The 17,533-nt window shown below is 44.7% G+C and overlaps 1 long non-coding RNA gene across 1 annotated transcript in view; it reads left to right on the top strand.

The window, feature by feature from the left end:
* The window catches only part of LOC128323696 (uncharacterized), a 37,492-nt gene extending 25,754 nt beyond the window's left edge, over nt 1-11,738 (top strand). The window contains exon 6 of the long non-coding RNA XR_008306428.1: nt 11,485-11,738. This is a non-coding gene — a long non-coding RNA (uncharacterized LOC128323696). The remainder of the gene's footprint in view (nt 1-11,484) is intronic.
* Nucleotides 11,739-17,533: the final 5,795 nt, after the last annotated feature.

The following is a 17,533-nucleotide window of genomic DNA, read 5'->3' on the forward strand; positions in this document are numbered from 1 at the left end:
TCAGAATTCTGAGAAAACAAACATAGGCTCACCCTGCATGGTTGAAAGTCTCCTTGGCTAATCTGCAGCGAGGGGGCCATTTTAATAATTAGTGTTGCTAGTGTGTTCTAGGCATTAAAAGTAGCACAAATATATAGTACTCAATGTATATCACTATATACTGTGAAGTGTGCATGTGTGTATTCAGTGAAATGTATTTCCAGGCAGCATACTTATTTTGAAATATCAGACTTAAATCCTTGGGGGCCTGGGGTGTGCGGAGGCCCTGGACTTTGAGTGGGGGGGCCCCATTTTAAAATCTTGTCTCTGGGCCCACTCCAACCTTGCTACGCCCCTGCCTGTACTGTTTGATGGACTTGCAGCATTCCTCTTCCACCTGAGCTGTGAGGGAGGTATAGCCTATCGACATCACTGCGGGGGTGCAGAGCAACTTCAGTGTGTGCAATGTTATCAGCCTGGAGAATGCCCACGTATTTGTAATGTTCTTTCTCTTCCAGGTTCTTGATCTTGCTTCCATTGGGCAGTTCTATTCCATCTGTTTTTCTTATTTTTCCTCTGTTTATTATTAATGCAGCACACTTGTCCAGTCCAAACTCCTTTGCTATATCGCTACTGAATATACGGACAGTGTTTAGCAGTGATTTGATTTCTGACTGGGACTTTCCATACAACTTCAGATCGTCCATGTACAGCAGATGGTTGATTTGACTTGATGTTTTAGATGTTTGGTATCCGAGACCTGTTTTGTTCAGTATTTGTGAAAGTGGGGTCATAGCGATTACAAACAACAGAGGGGATAGTGAGTCCCCTTGGAAGATGCCTCTTCTAATCCTAACCTGTCCAAGTGTCTCACCATTGATTGTTAACTGTGTACTCCACATGCTCATTGCTTTTTTTATAAATATCTGAATGACTGCTGACACCAGTCGTTTCTAAACATTTTAGTATCCATGTGTGAGGCAATGAATCGAAGGCTTTCTTGTAGTCAATCCATGCAACACTTAGATTGGTTTTTCTTCTCTTGCAGTTTTCTAAAATCATTTTGTCAATCAGCAGCTGGTCTTTTGTTCCTCTGGTGTTCGGGCAATTTCCTTTCTGTTCAACTGGAAGCTGTTTGTTAGTTAATCAGTGTTGCATCACTTCATCTGCTATTATTCCAGTTAATAATTTGAACATGGTTGGCAGGCAGGTTATCGGTCTATAATTACTTGGAACTGCACCTTTTGCTGGGTCTTTCATGATGAGATGAGTTTTCCCAGTTGTTAGCCATTGTTCAATATCACCTCCTTGCAAAATGTGATTGAGCTGTTTTGATAGTTGTTTATGAAGGCTTGTTAGGTGTTTAAGCCAAAAGCCATGCAGTTCATCGTCGCCTGGAGCAGTCCAATTTTTAATTTTCTTTGCTCTTTCACTTATTAATTCTGGTGTTATTAGATCTTGCATTTGTTGGTTACATTTTTGACCTCTTTCATCCAGCCTGCTTTTTAATTATAATCTATTGGATTGTCCCATAATTTCCCCCAGAATTGAACTGTTTCTTCTTTATTTGGTGTTTCTACGTTTCTTGCAGTTTCTCCTTCTGTGCTTTGGTAGAAACGTCTCTGATTCGACTGGAATTGGAGATTCTGCCTGTGTTGTGTAGTTCTAGCTTCATGCCTGCTAATCTTCTTTGACACTGCTGTTATTTGCTGCTTTATTATTTCCAGGACTTCTCTAATTCTCCTTGAATCTAGGTGGTATTTTTGGATCAGATACTGTTTGGTGTTTTCATTCTTCAGCTTCTTGTCTTTCATATCTTTCCATTTACTAGCATCTGATCTAAGCCTGGAGATTTTATTTTCTAATCTAATCTTCCATTTAGGTGATGTACTACTTTCTTTTTTTACAGGTCCACTGATCCTATATCCGAGCTCATGTTGTTATTGTTGCTGCACTGTACATTAGTTGGTTTGTTTCTTGCAAATTATTGGTTGTTATTTCTGCAAGTGCAGCATTGACATCTTTTAATACCTGAGCAAGTTGTTTTTTGGCAACTGTTTTTTAGAGCTGGACGTTGAACCCTGGTGGTTGTTTGGTTCATGTGCTCAGTTATTTTTTGCTTTAGTTCTTGTTGCTTTTCTGTTAAATGCCATTGGGGTTTTTGAGGTGAAGGCAAAGGGGAGGTTGCCTGGTTTTGATTTTGAAACAGTTCAGCAACAGTGGCATCTTCTATTTCCAACACCTGCGCCTGAGCAACTGCTTCAGTTGGTGGTAATTCTTCTTCCATGTCTTGAGCCTGTGTTGCTGTTTGCAGTTCTTCCAGCTCAACTCCTGTGAATACTTTATTTCTTATTATGAATCTTCTCTGGTCTTCTAGCCTTTGTTCTGTTATTTCTGTATCTGGATGCTTCTCTTTCCAAATTTGGTACATTCTTTTTAAATAACCTTTTCTAGTTGGACTAGACTTGTAATAGCAGATCATTATTTCCTTGTTGGCATTTTTCGTATTTTTCTCCCGGTTAAGCGATGTTTCTTCCAGTAACTTTGCTGTCTTCAGCCCTGGTTGCTCAACTGAAGATCCTGAGTCCTGTTGCCCACTTGCCACCAGATGTCCAGGGACTCCAGCACCAGGCGCGGCCCTTGTTGACCCGGGCGACGACCGATCCAGTATAGATTTATTAAAGTTACGTCTAACCATATTGTTGATGGGAGAGGTACTCTTTGTCTGGCTCCTCTGGTGAGACCTGTCCAGTATGGTTGGACCTCTGGCATAGCTCTCACCTTCCTCAGAGCACGCAAGCCCCACAACCACGCCAAGGTAGTGCCTCACTGGGGGAGTGCCTCACTGTGGGCATTATTATTATTATTATTATTATTATTATTATTATTATTATTAATTCGATTTTCTATACCGCCCTTATATTTTCTATGAAACCTCTAGAAGGCTTCTGCTGTCTCCCTGTATATTAGTGCAGAACAAGCAAGCAATATATCTGCCTAACAAGAAACCAGATATTCCAGGGCTATTTGTTTCTCAGAAATTATTGGTGGAACCCACAAGTATGACAGTACTGAACTCAATAGGATTTCTTTTGAGTAAACATGCATAGGATCAGGCTGCAGGATCAGACAGGATGTTGAAGGAGACCACCAGGCTCTTTTAGACATGCAAGCAAGCAAATAAATAAAGTTTAGTTTGCTGCTCCTGGATAGCACACAACTTACCAATTATGTTATTATTTCTTGCCTTTTCCTTGATAAACCTTCTGTGTTTACTGGAGACTGCACATTTTTTGACCAGCCTGGCCTGGACAAGACTTTAGATATATTTTCCCCACTCCATGGAACTATAGTATTTTATTTATTATTATTATTTAACAATATTACTGTAATACCATGGGGTGGGAAAATATATATCTAAAGTCTTGTCTAGGCCAGGCTGGTCAAAAACGTGCAGTCCCCAGCAAACACACACAGTTTGTCAAGCAAATGGCAAGAAACAATAACATAACTAGCTGACCCCGCACAGAGCATCTGTGCAGTTGTGTAGTGAGCCTGTGACATCCCTCGCAGCTCGCTCTCCCCCCGCTGTTCTCTCGCTCGCTCTCCCCCGCCGCTCTCTCGCTCGCTCTCCCCCGCCGCTCTCTCGCTCGCTCTCCCCCCGCCGCTCTCTCGCTCGCTCTCCCCCCGCCGCTCTCTCGCTCGCTCTCCCCCCGCCGCTCTCTCGCTCGCTCTCCCCCCGCTGCTCTCTCGCTCGCTCCCCCGCCGCTCTCTCGCTCGCTCCCCCGCCGCTCTCTCGCTCGCTCTCCCCCCGCCGCTCTCTCGCTCGCTCTCCCCCCGCCGTTCTCTCGCTCGCTGCCCCCCGCTGCTCGCTCACTTGCCCCCCGCTGCTCGCTCGCTTGGCCACCCTCCGCTCACTCGCTTGCCCCCCCGCCACTCGCTCACTTGCTCCCCCCTCCACAGCTCTCCCTAATTGGGTGGTCCAGGGCCAGGCCATCCCACCACCGCCTCCCATCTTCTCCACCCGGCTGGTAGGGCTTCGCCCACCACCCACCCACCTCTTTTGGCCAGAGGGGCTTTGCCTGCCAGCCCTCCACCTCTGCATTCTTACCGCCGCCATTATTTCTCTCTGCTTCAATGCTGGAACTCTTCACGCTCTAGAGCATCTGCGCGTTAGTACTTGATTGCTCCCCTCACCTCAGAGATCTTCCCACCCTCACCTGGTCTGCACTCCTGCTCCTCCTCCATCCCGTTGCTTCCATCCTCCTCATCCTTCTTGGTCGTGGCTGCAGCATTGCTGCTGCCTATTGACCAAACTGCAGCCCCCTATCCCCAGAGACCTCCTCACCCCGCTCCTGCTCCTCCCTTCAGGAGCAGCAGCAGTGGTTAACTGGGCTGCTCCTTGCTGCTGCCACCACCATGGCCACTTGTTCCCCTCAGGCCGCTGACAGGCCCAGGCCCATCCCTTGCCTGCCTACCTCCCTCCCTCTTACAATGGCCTCAGTAGTCCCTAACAGCAGCAGTGGTTGCCTGGACCCTTCCTTGCTGTCAGTGCCGCCATGGCCACTCATTCCCGTCAGGCTGCTGACAGGCTCAGTCCTGTCCCTTGCCCTTCCTTCTGTCTCTCTTCCCCCTCCCTTCTTTTTCTCTTTCTCTCTCCTCCACTCGCTCTTCTCCACTCTTTCTTCCCCCCTCCCTTCATGTTTTTTCTCCCTCCCTCCCTGAGTCAACAGATTTTGTTCATTTACACAACGCCATCCTCCTTCTCCTGAAGGGGCTCTTTCCTCCCCCAGGACCTGTCTTTTTGCAGACCCCTGCCTGCTATCCTTTTATTTCCAGAACATCTTCCGACCAGTAACAGCTGCATTCCAACTGATCTTAACCATCATAGGCCCCTCCTCCTTATCTGCATAAGGAATCCCCACTGCCCAATCACCATGGTGCTTCTGCTCTCACAGGCTCCTTCTCCCTATCTGCATATGGAATCCCCACTGCCCAATCAGGTGCTTCTGCTTGCATACTCTGCATATGGAATCCCCACTGCCCAATCAGGTGCTTCTGCTTGCAAACTCAGCCAATCGCCTGCTTCCCACCACGTCGCCACGCATGGCCCGTCTTGGAGAAATAATAATATAGATAGATTGGTAAGCTGTGTGCTAGGGATTTGTAAATCGATTCAGGTACAAATCGATTTGTACCCAAATGTAGCTGATTCGGGTTATTTGGAGACAGAACAAATTGCCCCTGTGGTCCATTGGCTAGATTCAGGTCCAAATAAAATTGCTCCAGATTTGATTCGAATTGATTCAAGATTTGGAATCCTCCTATTAATTTCCCCAAATTCCCAGCTTTCATTTAATAAAGAAAGATAAGCTCTAGCCCTTTTAGCAGTGGAATTATGGAGCAAAATGTGTGGTCACTGTTTTTCAAGTATTTGAATGCTTTGGTGTATAATAACTTTTTCTCAATGAATCCCTATAAGGATTCATTATGCACCTTCATTTCTTCTATTCATTTTGACTGTCTTTGGGCAGTGCCAACTGTCAACTGCCATATGCCAACTACACCCCCTCCCGCCTTCAAGGCAGTGGGGTACTACTCGGTTTATGTTCTAGGACTTTCCCCAAGTGTTTAGACTCTTTGGTTTCTAATAAGCTTTCCTCATAATGAATCCCTATGAGGATTCCTTACACACCAAAGAGTCTAAACACCTCAAAAATTCCTAAAATATAAAGTACCCAGTGGCTTGTGGGGTAGTTGGCAATGGGATGCCACTAATCCCCCACCCGCAACGCAGTGTGGTCAAAATGAATAGAAGAAATGAAGGTGTGTATTGAAGACACCAAAGAATCTACAAAAATTCCTAAAAATTAAACTGAGTACCCCAGTGTGTGTGTGTGTGTGTGTGTGTGTGTGTGTGTGTGTGTAGTTGACACATGGCAGTTGACAGTTGGCACTGCCCAATGACAGTCAAAATGAACAGAAGAAATGAAGGTGTGCAATGAATCCTCATAGGGATTCATTGTGAGGAAAAGTTATTAGACCCCAACGAATCTAAACACTTACATATTCCTAAAAAATAAACTGAGTACCCCACTACCTTGGGGGGGGGGACACTTGAAAAATAGTGACCACACATTTTGCTCCATAACTCCACTTCTACAAGGGCTAGAGCTTAGCTTTAAAAAAAGAAAAGAAAGCTGGGGATCCATGTGAGGGAGGGCGACTTTGAATCACCATTATTTCCGATCATGGAAATATACAAAATCACTAAAAACTAAATAAAATCATTAAAAATCAACCAAGTGCCCCACTGCCTTGAAATTTGGTTGGTAGTTGGCTCTCATGAGGGCCTACCCACCACCCAAATTTAGTGCCCCTAGGACCTTTATAAGTGGTCTGAATTGATCTGAATCTGAATTGAATTGAATTGAATCGAATCCAAATCGAATCGGGTGATTCGGGGGGACAGATTCAGACACAAAACAAATCAGTGGTGATTTGATTCAGGCACAAATCAAATAGGGGAAAAAATGATTCATGCACATCCCTACTGTGTACCATCCAGGAGCAGCAATCTAAACACAGGCCTGACTTAGGTCATCTGCAGGCCAGAATGGTCCCTAATTTTAATGAATTTTGAATAGAAACTAACTTAATTGGAAGAAGGGGTTTTTCTTTTTCTCCTTTAAAGGTTAAAAAGTTCTATTGTATTTTTAGCAGCAGGTCATTATTCATCGCTTGCAAGTGGCTTTAGTGGAAGGGCATTTCAGGTATCTGACAGTGATGAAAAGGTATTGCCATTCTAACTGACACTGTTGCTCTGGCATTGCACTTACATTGCCTCTTGTCGTTTGCAAAGGGATTAGCTGGTAAGTATATATAGGTAATTACATTGGTACCTGAATATATCCAAGTTCCACTTGCTCATGACACAGCTTAGCCTCAATCTTGCAAGTGAACCTGTGCAGAAGGCTGCTTACTTGAGCCCAATAAAACTATATGACCCAAATGAATATTTCTTTAGTTTATGCTAGTAAAAAGTGTAGGGTTTTAAAAAAAAAAGTTTCCGCACAGCTTTTCTGGATCAGATCAATGGTTCATAAAACCCAGCTGGATCTTTCCAATAGTGAACAAACCTGACTGCTGCCAAATACACATTAAATGTATAACAGGATACTAACAGAATACTGTTGTTGTTTTCAGCTCCTGTAGTGTAAATTGATGCTAAGATACACTGATGTAGCTTTTGAAAGGAACTTTGTATGCAGTGTAAACAGGGTCATTGCCATTTCCTCTCTGTACAAGACATTAGTATGGCAGATCTGTGCTATCCAGGTCAAAGTAGGAAGTGCCGGTGGTGCAGAGACATCAACAGCTGTTTCTGTGCTATTGCTGGATGAAGTCCTAGTACTATTGCAAGGGGATGAGGCAGCTTTTCTCTTTGGAGAGGAGGAGTCTGGGGAATCTGTTTGGCATCCAGGACTTCAGTTTGATAAGACTATGCTTTTACAGCTGCATCCAGCCTTGTGCCTGTTGGAGAGGCCGCTCCGGATGGCATCGACTCTTAGCACCAGCAACCCTATTGACCACTAGGGGCATTATGGGTAGAAACAGCCAGTAAGAGCATTACCTCTCTGACCATGCTTTCTCTACTCTGACTCACTTCTGTTAGACTGATAGTCTCAGGTTTCAGTCTCTTACCTGGAGAGAGAGGGAAAGAATCATTCCCAATTAGAGATGATGTGCATGTTGCAGCATGCAGGACTGGGAAGCAAATTTTGGGGGAGAAGCAGTCATGACTGCCAATCACCTACAGAACAGACTGCCAACCAAAACAACAGATGTGACACCTTTTGAATTATGGCATGGGAACAAACCCAGCTTAGGACTTATCAGAATGTTTGGATCAAAAGCATATACATATGTTCCTAAAGAGAAAAGAAACAAACTGAAATTCAGATGTGAAGAAGGAATACTCTCTGGAAATACACTATGAGGAAAAGGATACAGAATCCTTCATGTGGCCACTGGAACAGTGAGAATATGTAATGCAGCATACTTGTAATGCAGACGAAATGAATACTTTGATGAAAGATAAAAGTCAATCACAAATGGAGTGCCAGAAATTGGACCAGAGATCCACATGGGAAAAGAATCAATAGAAGAAGAAATTCCCGTAAGCCTGGAGCTAACCAGTGAACCAGAACTTGAAGGGGAAGCAGAAGCTGATCCAGAAATGAGGCACTCACAAAGACCCAACAAAGGGGTTCCACCCAGGAGACTCTCCTACATGGCCAGAAAAGAAGAGACCCAGAAACCCTGCACATGGGAAAACATTGAAAGCTTGTGGAACTACCCACTGGAAGAAAGTCAGTAGGATGCAAATGGGTCTTCAAAACCAAATTCAGTGCAGAAGGAAACATTGAGCGCTACAAAGCCAGATAAGTTACCAAGGGATATTCTCAGAAATATGGTGAAGACTATGATGAGACATTTGCAACTTTTGTGAAGCATACTTCAAGGACTTCTCAGTATAGCAGCAGCAAGAAAAATGCAAGTTGACAACCTAGATGTGAAAACTGCATTTCTGCATAGAGAAATAGAGGAAGACATCTACATAGAGGAGGCACAAGGATTTGAAGAACCTGGAAAAGAGAGGCTTGTATGCAAACTCCTGAAAAGCATCTGTGGCTTGAAGCAAGCTGCTAGAGCATGGAATTAGAAGTTGAACTAGATGTTACTCAGGGAGGGGTCCACACAAGGAAAAGCTGACCCCTGCCTATACTTAAAAAATGTAGTATTCTACAAAAATATAGAAATGTAGATTCAAAAATGACAGATGAATTTACATTTTGATTTATGTTGATGACTTGATCATTTGCTATGAAAAGAAACAAGATAGTCATTATATTGTGGAGCATCTGAACAAAGTAGTAGGTGAAAGAACTAGGAAGAATTCAGATAGAATCAGATAGAAAGAGAAGAGGATAGAAGTTACATTCTCAACCAGAAACAAGATAAAGGATCTCTTAGAATGCCTGAAATGAACAGATGCCAATGAGGTCAGTACACCAATGGAGACAAATCTCGAAGCAAGATCAGGACAGTAAGCCACTGCCAGACAACAGTCTATACAGAATAGAGACGGACAACAGTCTATACAGAATTCTCCGAAGCAATTGGGAAACTTCTGTACATAGCAACGGTCACAATGCCAGACATAGCTGCAGCAGTGGGAATTCTAAGTAGAAGAGTAAGTGTACCCACCAAGAATGACTGGACCACAGTCAAAATTGGGAAGATACCTGAAGGGTACAGCACACTCTTGATACCAGCAAGCAGCAACCTAGACTCGTGGAATACATGGACAAGGATTGGGCAGAAGACAAAACTGATTACAAGTGCATGAGTGGACACCTGTTTTTCTATGGAGATGAAGCCATCAGTTAGACTAGCTGGAAGCAATCAATTGTTGCGATGTCATCTGCAGAAGCAGAGTACATATCAGCTCCTCAAGCATGTCAAGAAGCTACATGGCTACACAGGTTACTGTTAGACTTTGGAACTGATGAGCCAAAATCAACTGAGATGTTTGAGGACAACCAAGGATGCATCCAGCTCTCTCTGATGGAAAGGACTATGTCTCAAACAAAGCACATAGACAAAAAGCACCACTATGTTCGAGAGGCACAAGAGAGTGGGTTAGTTAAGCTGAAGTACTGTCCAACATCATAGCAGATGGGCCGACCAAGCCGTAGGGATGTGCATGGAACCAGTGGGGGGCAGCTCAAGGGTGGAGGGGGATACCTTTAAGGATTGGGGAGGGTGCACTTACCCCACCTTGTGTTTCCCCCATTGGCGCTGCAGTGTAAAAGGGTCTGGTGGGGCAGCAGCATCCCTCCCTGCCACCCCATTGCCTCCTTGGACCAGAAGTGACCGGAAGTACCCGGTGCACATGCGCACATCGGGTGCGTGCACATGACTGATGTGCGCACACACACCGGGTACTTCTGGTCACTTCCGGTCCAAGGAGGCAACGAGGTGGCAGGAAGGTACGCTGCTGCCCCGCCAGACCCTTTTACATTGCATCACCAATGGTGGAAATGCGGTGGGGGGGAATGCACCCTCCCCAGTCCTTAAAGGTATCCCCCCACCTTCGAACCAGTTGAACTGCTGGTCTTTAAAACCTGTTTGGAGGCCTGTAAAAGGGCCTCCGAACAGGTTCGTGCACATCCCTACCAAGCCATTACCAGAAGACCCGTTCCAGATTCTTTGAGAGAAGGTAGGAGCTGTGGATTGGTGCACAAGACGATGAGAAGGGGTGTTGGAGATGCAGCTCCTGATGGCATAGACTCTTAGCACCAGCAGCCCTATTGACCCCTAGGGGCATTACGGGTATAGACAGCCAGTAAGAGCATTACCTCTCTGGCCATGCTTTCTCTACTCTGATTCCCCTTTGTTAGTCATAGGGTTCATTCTGTCACCTGGAGAGAGAGACTTCCTTCTTCTTCCTTTTCCTACTTCCTGTATGTAACTAGCAGCCAGGCAGGCATGTAGACTTAATCTATCTCCCTGATGGATTTCCTAAATAAACTACTTTATTTAGAACTTTAACTCCATGAAGCTATTCCAACAACCACTGGAAAGTGAGTTAAGGGAGCTTAGCCCTCTTTCCAGTGGTCATGGGAACTACCGGGTTCGCAGGCGAGCCTGGTGCTCCCAAGGCAGCTAGCCTGTCTAAACCACCCTCCCTGTAAATGAGGTTAACAGAGCGAGTGCTCCCTTAACTTCATTTCGGTGCACAGTGTGCAGCGACACACGAGTAGACTCCCGGGCTCGGGGGTCTCTCCAGGATGCCCTGAACACTTGTGCGAGGCATCCTGGAACTTCTGGGGGCCGCATGGCCCCCGATCCCCACAGCCCCTGATCCCCGCATGACAGAGCTGGCAGTCATGTGGGTGGCCAATACAGCCACCCAGCTACGAGCGGCTGCTCGTCTGCAGGGAGAGTGGGCTAAGCCCACTCTCCCTGTAGAAGCACCTCATAGTCTCCAGACTATATTAATTATCAGTGCTCTCTTTACATGTGCACTTGTCTTGTAGCTGGGGTAGATAAAGAAATCTCACCTTCAAACTCTCTAAGAGTCCCTTGCCTTCACACAGTAGCAGGGCTGAGAAAATTATCTGCATCCAATACACAATATCAGTGTAAATGCATGAAATATGAGTGGTGATGTCCAGTGTTGATCCCCAAATATTTTACACTTCATATTGCAAGGATGAATCCCAAGAGATTCACAAGGCAGAAAAGATGTACAACCCCTTCTTCACCCACTTTATGTGGGATGTTAAAAAGCACTTGGAAGTGTAAGACACACCTATGTAGGTAACCCCAAAACTCAGCTAGACCCTGCTCTGTCACTAAGCATGTATTTTAAGTCTGATGACATTTTATTGGTGTGTAGCAGGGAATTAATCCCATTCTGAATTTCCTGCTCCACAGATTTTGCTGACCTGTCTTCAGGCTGAACAGCAGAGAGAAGAAATTACCTTCACACCATGGAGAGATGAAATATTCATGCAATAATTATTCACGCCAGGAAAAAAATAGCCAATTATCATCATAAATAACCACTCTGTGCCCAGTGAGCCTGCAATAGAAATGGCTAACATTACTCACAAAGTATAGGAAGCACTTCTAAAGTGGAATGGCGGAGACTGTAATTCAAAATTAAATGAAAAATTGAGGAGGTCAAATCCTGGCTCTGTTGAATTCAGTGATTAAACACCCTCTGACACCTGCGTTTTCCCTTGGCCTGTCATGCAGCTTTCAAAGGCACAAAAGAACTGCAAGAACAACAAGGTTAGCAGCCCCATGCTCTGTGATGCTGTAAGAACTCACTCCACAATGGGTGCTGTTCAAGAAAAGCCATGACTGTTTCAGTGTGTCACATATTCTGATAATTAGCCAAAGCTTCCCCCACCTCCCTCAAACACTTATTATTAACCTCAGGTCTTGGTCAAGCTCCAAGTCAGATCACAGCTGTGGGTCAAGATGAGAATCAAAGGAACCAGGGGCAGAAACTGTGGTCAAGCAAAGAGTGCTGTGGTCAAGGAAAGGCTAATTCATCTCACCGAATTAGGCAGGTAAGGCAAGGGAGTCTGTGTTGCTCCTGAGTCAGACAAGATGCTCAGGCCTGAAAGATGGGAAGCAAGGCCTGGAACAATTGTTATATACAGCCATCTAGGTACCTGTCAATTACAGGTCACAACCAGTGTGGTGTAGTGTTTAGTGTGTTAAATTAGGATCGGGGGACCCAAGGACAACTCCCTACTCTGCCATGAAACTCACTCTCACGGGGTAACTGGGCCAGTCACTTATCTGTCAGTCTAACCTATCTCACAGGGCTGTTGTGAGGATAAACATAACCATGTACACTAATCTAGGCTCCTTGGAGGAAGAGTGGATATAGATGTATAAATAAATTACATTAAATATGGGCTGAATTGCTGTGTGGTACCACCTCCAACGATTATGAGAGTGGCACTGCAGCAAACACACTGGGAGCTGCCAGCCTGAGTTCTGCTGCCAGAATCCCTCACATAAGAAGACCTCTCCTACACCAGACCTGCTCAACTTGGTCCACCCCCCCCAGCTGTTTTGGGACTACAACTTCCATAATCCCCAGCCACAGTGGCCAATAGCCAGGGATTATGGGAGTTATAGGCCAACATCTTCAGGAGGGCCAAAGTTGAGCAGGCCTGCTCTACACTCATCTGTCTTTATGATAGGACCAGTTTCCCCTCTAACAGGGATTCCCAGATGTTGTTGACTACAGCTCCCAGAATCCCGAAGCAAAGGCCATTGCAGCTGGGAATTCTGGGGAGTTGTAGTCAACATCTGGGAATCCCTGTTAGAAGAAACACTGGATAGGACACCACATCATAAGCTGTGATGCAGAGGAGATGTTTGGGGAAGAGAGAGTTCACTATCACAATATCCCACTAGGACTGAGAGTTTGCATCTTGGCCATGATCTTGTCACTGCAGCACCATCAAGGGTGATGGAGCTGGTGCAACAGAGTGTTGGGCCAGTCCCATTACCCACAGTTCATTATTCTCCTTATTCTTTCATGGTGTGATAATCTAGGCGGGCAGACTACATGAAGCAGGGGGACATCCTTTGCTGGAGAAATAGCCGTTATTAGCGAGCAACCAAATGCACATGGGAAACATAGCTAGATGGGATGGAGGAATGGAGCGAAATGGTAGGCAGCCTGGGGCTGACCATAGCCAGGTGAGGCCATAGGTCTTTGCACCACCCATTCTGACTGGCGAGCACATTATACTGCCTCAGGTGTGCATGTGTTGTATATCTCCTCCAATCCTTTCTCCTGGAAGACCTTAGCATCTGAGGCCTCTGTAATACAAAGTCCATGGTATTTCACTGAACTCCAGCTTCACCAAGCCTCTTCAACCATGAGCTATATGGTCAACTTTATATGGGACTGGGTGTGTGTGTGTGGAAGGGGCCCGTCATGGATCTTCATTCTTTCTGCTCTTGAGCCTGTTTGAGAAGCGTGTAGCTTACAGGAGGAGGAGCCTGGCTGCCCCATTCTTTCCCAGTCACACTTACTATATCAAGTCACCCCAAAAGTAAGTTTTGCCCTGTGATGGTTACCTTACTATCTCATTTGATTGGGACTTCAACCCACTCCTGTTTCCCATTGTTTTGTTCTTTCCCACTAAACTACCAGGCAGCTTATAATTCTGCCCTCTGTGAGCTCACAGTTACAGTTCTTTGTCCCTGTGGCTCTATCTGTCTCTTGTGCAAATAGTTCCCTTTCCACAGATAATACAAACAAGTTGCGTGCAGGGTTCTGAACATTGTCTGTATTGGGGTCATGGGGAGCTTGAGGGTTCCATGTGTGGGCCTCCTCCTACCAACAGAACGAAAAAGTTGGCTGCCCATTGTGAGTGAAACAACACACTTTTCTTCCCTTTCTGGTCCTAGACTTTTCCCTGGCAAAGGAAAAAATGCACTACTGATGTCCCCTCCTTTTGTTATGCTGCTGGCTGGTTTTGGACTCTCCAGAAGGGGTATGGATGAGGTATAGTGGAATCATCATGGCCAGAGGCGTAACTATAGGGGGGGCAGGGGGGGCACGTGCCCCGGGCGCCATCTTTTCTGGTCACGTGGGGGGGGGCGCCGCCATGAAATTTTTTTAATTTTTTTTTTAATTTTTTTTGTTAATACAAATGTTTCCTGCTCAGTGCAGCAGCGCTGCAGCAGTCAAGGGAGTGCGTCGGCGCCCCCTCCCCCACAAGCGGTCCCTTCCGCGCTGCCTGCGCCCCCCCCCCCATTGCTTTGCTGGTGCCTGGTGGCCAGTCAGTGGCCTGGCTTGGCGGCGGCGGCGGGCACTTGTGAGGAAAAACCTAAGTATAATGTAGTATGTTGGGGGGGTGGGGGGGCGCGATTTCAATGCTTGCCTCGGGCGCCGTTTTCCCTAGTTACGCCTCTGATCATGGCATTCCCACCATTGCCACACATTAATTGGTACCTTCCAAGCATGGCTAATATAGGGCATAATCAATCCCTGTCATGATTGGTGGGTGGCAGCAGAGTTGCTAGGGTGTGTCTGGGGTCTGTTGCTATGTTGTCCCTCATTTTTGCAGCTTTCTGTTTTGTTGCACAGGATAATAACTACATTATCATGTGTACATTATGCTAGTATTAGCCTGGCATACCAGTCACAAATGTACCAGAATCATATCACTGGCTTAACAGTGCTTGAATATCAATTGTCAGTGATGGAGGGAGAAATTAACTTATTTAGTGAATGTTTGCATGACTTTGCATAAGGAAGAAAGTTTGCATGAAATTTTTGTTGGGATTATTGTTCCAAAGTCCATTGGTAAAAAGCTTGCCTTGTCACTTGCAGATGAGTGACAATATCACCTGTTTTCCTGGGCACTGTAGTGAGTTACCAGTCAGGAACATCCACCAAAAAAGAAAGCATATTTCCTCAGAAAACAGCTGTGGGTCCACTCCTTAACTGTCTAAGCAGAGGCCTCAGTGGACAGTGTCAGATATAATTACATGTAATTAATGAAGCATCATTGAGCTTCTGTCAAAATTAGGAATCGGGTGTTGAGGGGAAATAAGTATGCCAATCTGATGTTTAGGCAAACCCCTCAAAACTGACATCTGGATTCAAGATAATGTAACTGGTTATATTTTTCATGCACTGTAACTTGCATTCCAGGTAATTTAGAAGTAAAAGAAAATCTCAGTTCGACTTTGAAAAAGTCATTTACAACTTTATGAAATACAAGCAGTGATTCACATTTTCAGAATTCCGTGCTACAAAAGATCAATTTTGCAACAACAAATCCATTAAACACACACACACACACACACACACACACACACTAACTAAAATCTCATAGGGTTGGGAGGATTCCAAAGACTCAAATCAAGGGGTAAGAACCAAAATATAACGGGATAAACATATTTTAAGAGGAGCTGTGGAATAGCATCTGGGAATAATGTCAGGAAATGTGTGTTGACTGCTGAATGACATAATCCTGTGAAATCTTGCTTGCTTTTTGAATCTTTAGCATAAGGCTTGCTAGATACCATGTTTCCATCTAATCAAGCCAAATGCCTCCAGAAAACTTATAAAGAGGCATAAAGACAATCACCATTTCCGGTTGCATGGCCCCTCCAAACATCTGCTAGTGAGAGGTATACTGCCTCTGAACATGAAGCTTCTTTATTGACATGCATTAATGTGCCCAATGCATTTCAGTGATAAGCTTTCTTCAGGGGCATGCATCCAATAATATTATGAGAGATCCCTACTTAAAAAGAGGACTGACCCTTTTTTAAAACAGAGATCTCTCATAAGATTATTGGATACATGACCCTGAAGAAAGCTTATCGCTGAAATGCATTGAGCACATTAATGCATTGCCAATAAAGCTTGTCTACAATTTCCAGCATCTTAAACTTGGTCTTTCTCATTGCACTTACCTATGCAGAACCTCATTGGATATTTTGTTGGCTATTCCCTCAGCTGAGAGACATCCTCTTGGAACTCATCAAAGATTTGAGATGGCAGATCTGTGCATTCAATAAAAAAGCAAAAGGTGTGTGTGGATGAGAAGTGCTCAGCTGCCTCCCATTCACAGATGACTTCTGTGCAATCTTTCTCCCAATGATACTTTTCCTTGAGCTGGGCTCTGGATAACAGATGAGTCTGGCTGGGGAAAAAGTGTTTGAAGCTGCTGCTGTGTGATAAGTGGTGGGGAGAGGAGGGTTCCGCACTCTGCATACGCTCATGAGGGGTATAGAGGAAAAAGTGAACCCCTAATGTTTTCAAGAAAGCACAATATCCATTCATAACAAATATATTCTTGGACACAGGTCATTGCTCATATTCTGATGTGGATAGCTGTAGCTGGGCAGCAGATCTGCCTTAAGGATTTCAGTATCTCCTCCACTTCATTTTACTAACACCCCCCGCCCACCAAACCTAATTACTCATATCTCCCTCTCACCACAAAAAAAGTTTGCCCTCTCTCCATAAAAAAAGTGAGGAGTTGCTGAGGCTCCCCAGGATTTTCTTCTGTCCACACCCTTGCTTGCTATTTAATACAAGTGTCGTCAAGGTCCAGAATGCGGCAGCCAGGTTGGTCTTTGGGTCATCTCAGTGTCCATATCACTCCTATCTTAAAAGATCTACACTGGTTGCCGATATGTTTTGGGCAAAATACAAGGTTTTAGTTATAACCTATGAAGCCCTAAACAGCTTGGGCCCTGGGAGAACATCTTCTTCGCTATGAACCACACTGCCCGTTGAGATCATCAGGAGAGGTTCGTCTGCAGTTACCACCGGCTCGTCTGGTGGCTACTCAGGGACGGGCCTTCTCCACTTCTGTCCCGAGGCTTTGGAATACACTTCTTGCTGAGTCTCCCCATCTCTTACAACTTTTTAAAAGGCAGTCAAGACACATTTGTTCACCCAGGCTTTTAATTAGATATTGTTTTGTGTTTTTAAGTTTTAACATTTTAAATTTTAATTGTTGTAATGTTTTAACCTTTTTATCTTTTGTTTTTATTGTTTTGTTGTAAACCACCCAGAGACTTGCATTTTGGTGGTATACAAATGTGTTAAATAAAATAATAAAAATAAGAGTGGCTAAGAGAAAAGATAGATATGTCAACTGAGGATAACAATGCATGTAATGAAGCTGGTTTTCTGCTCATTCAAAACGTTTATCTGATGCTTTGCTTTTATCTGCTGTACTGTTTTATATGTTTGTTTGTTTTAAAAAAACACTAACCTTATGGTTACCTAAGGCTTGAAAAGTGGGGTACTGATTTTTTTTTAAAAAAATAAAAATAATTAAATAATGCTTAAAGTTAAAGTGTGCCGTGGAGTCGGATTCAACTCCTGGTGACCACAAGAGCCCTGTGGTTTTTCTTTGGTAGAATACAACAACAACAAATCTATATATTTAGTTCTCTTAGCCGGCATGCGTGTCCT

Source organism: Hemicordylus capensis, chromosome 4, assembly GCF_027244095.1.
Source record: "Hemicordylus capensis ecotype Gifberg chromosome 4, rHemCap1.1.pri, whole genome shotgun sequence".
In the NCBI taxonomy this organism is placed as follows: Eukaryota; Metazoa; Chordata; class Lepidosauria; order Squamata; family Cordylidae; genus Hemicordylus; species Hemicordylus capensis.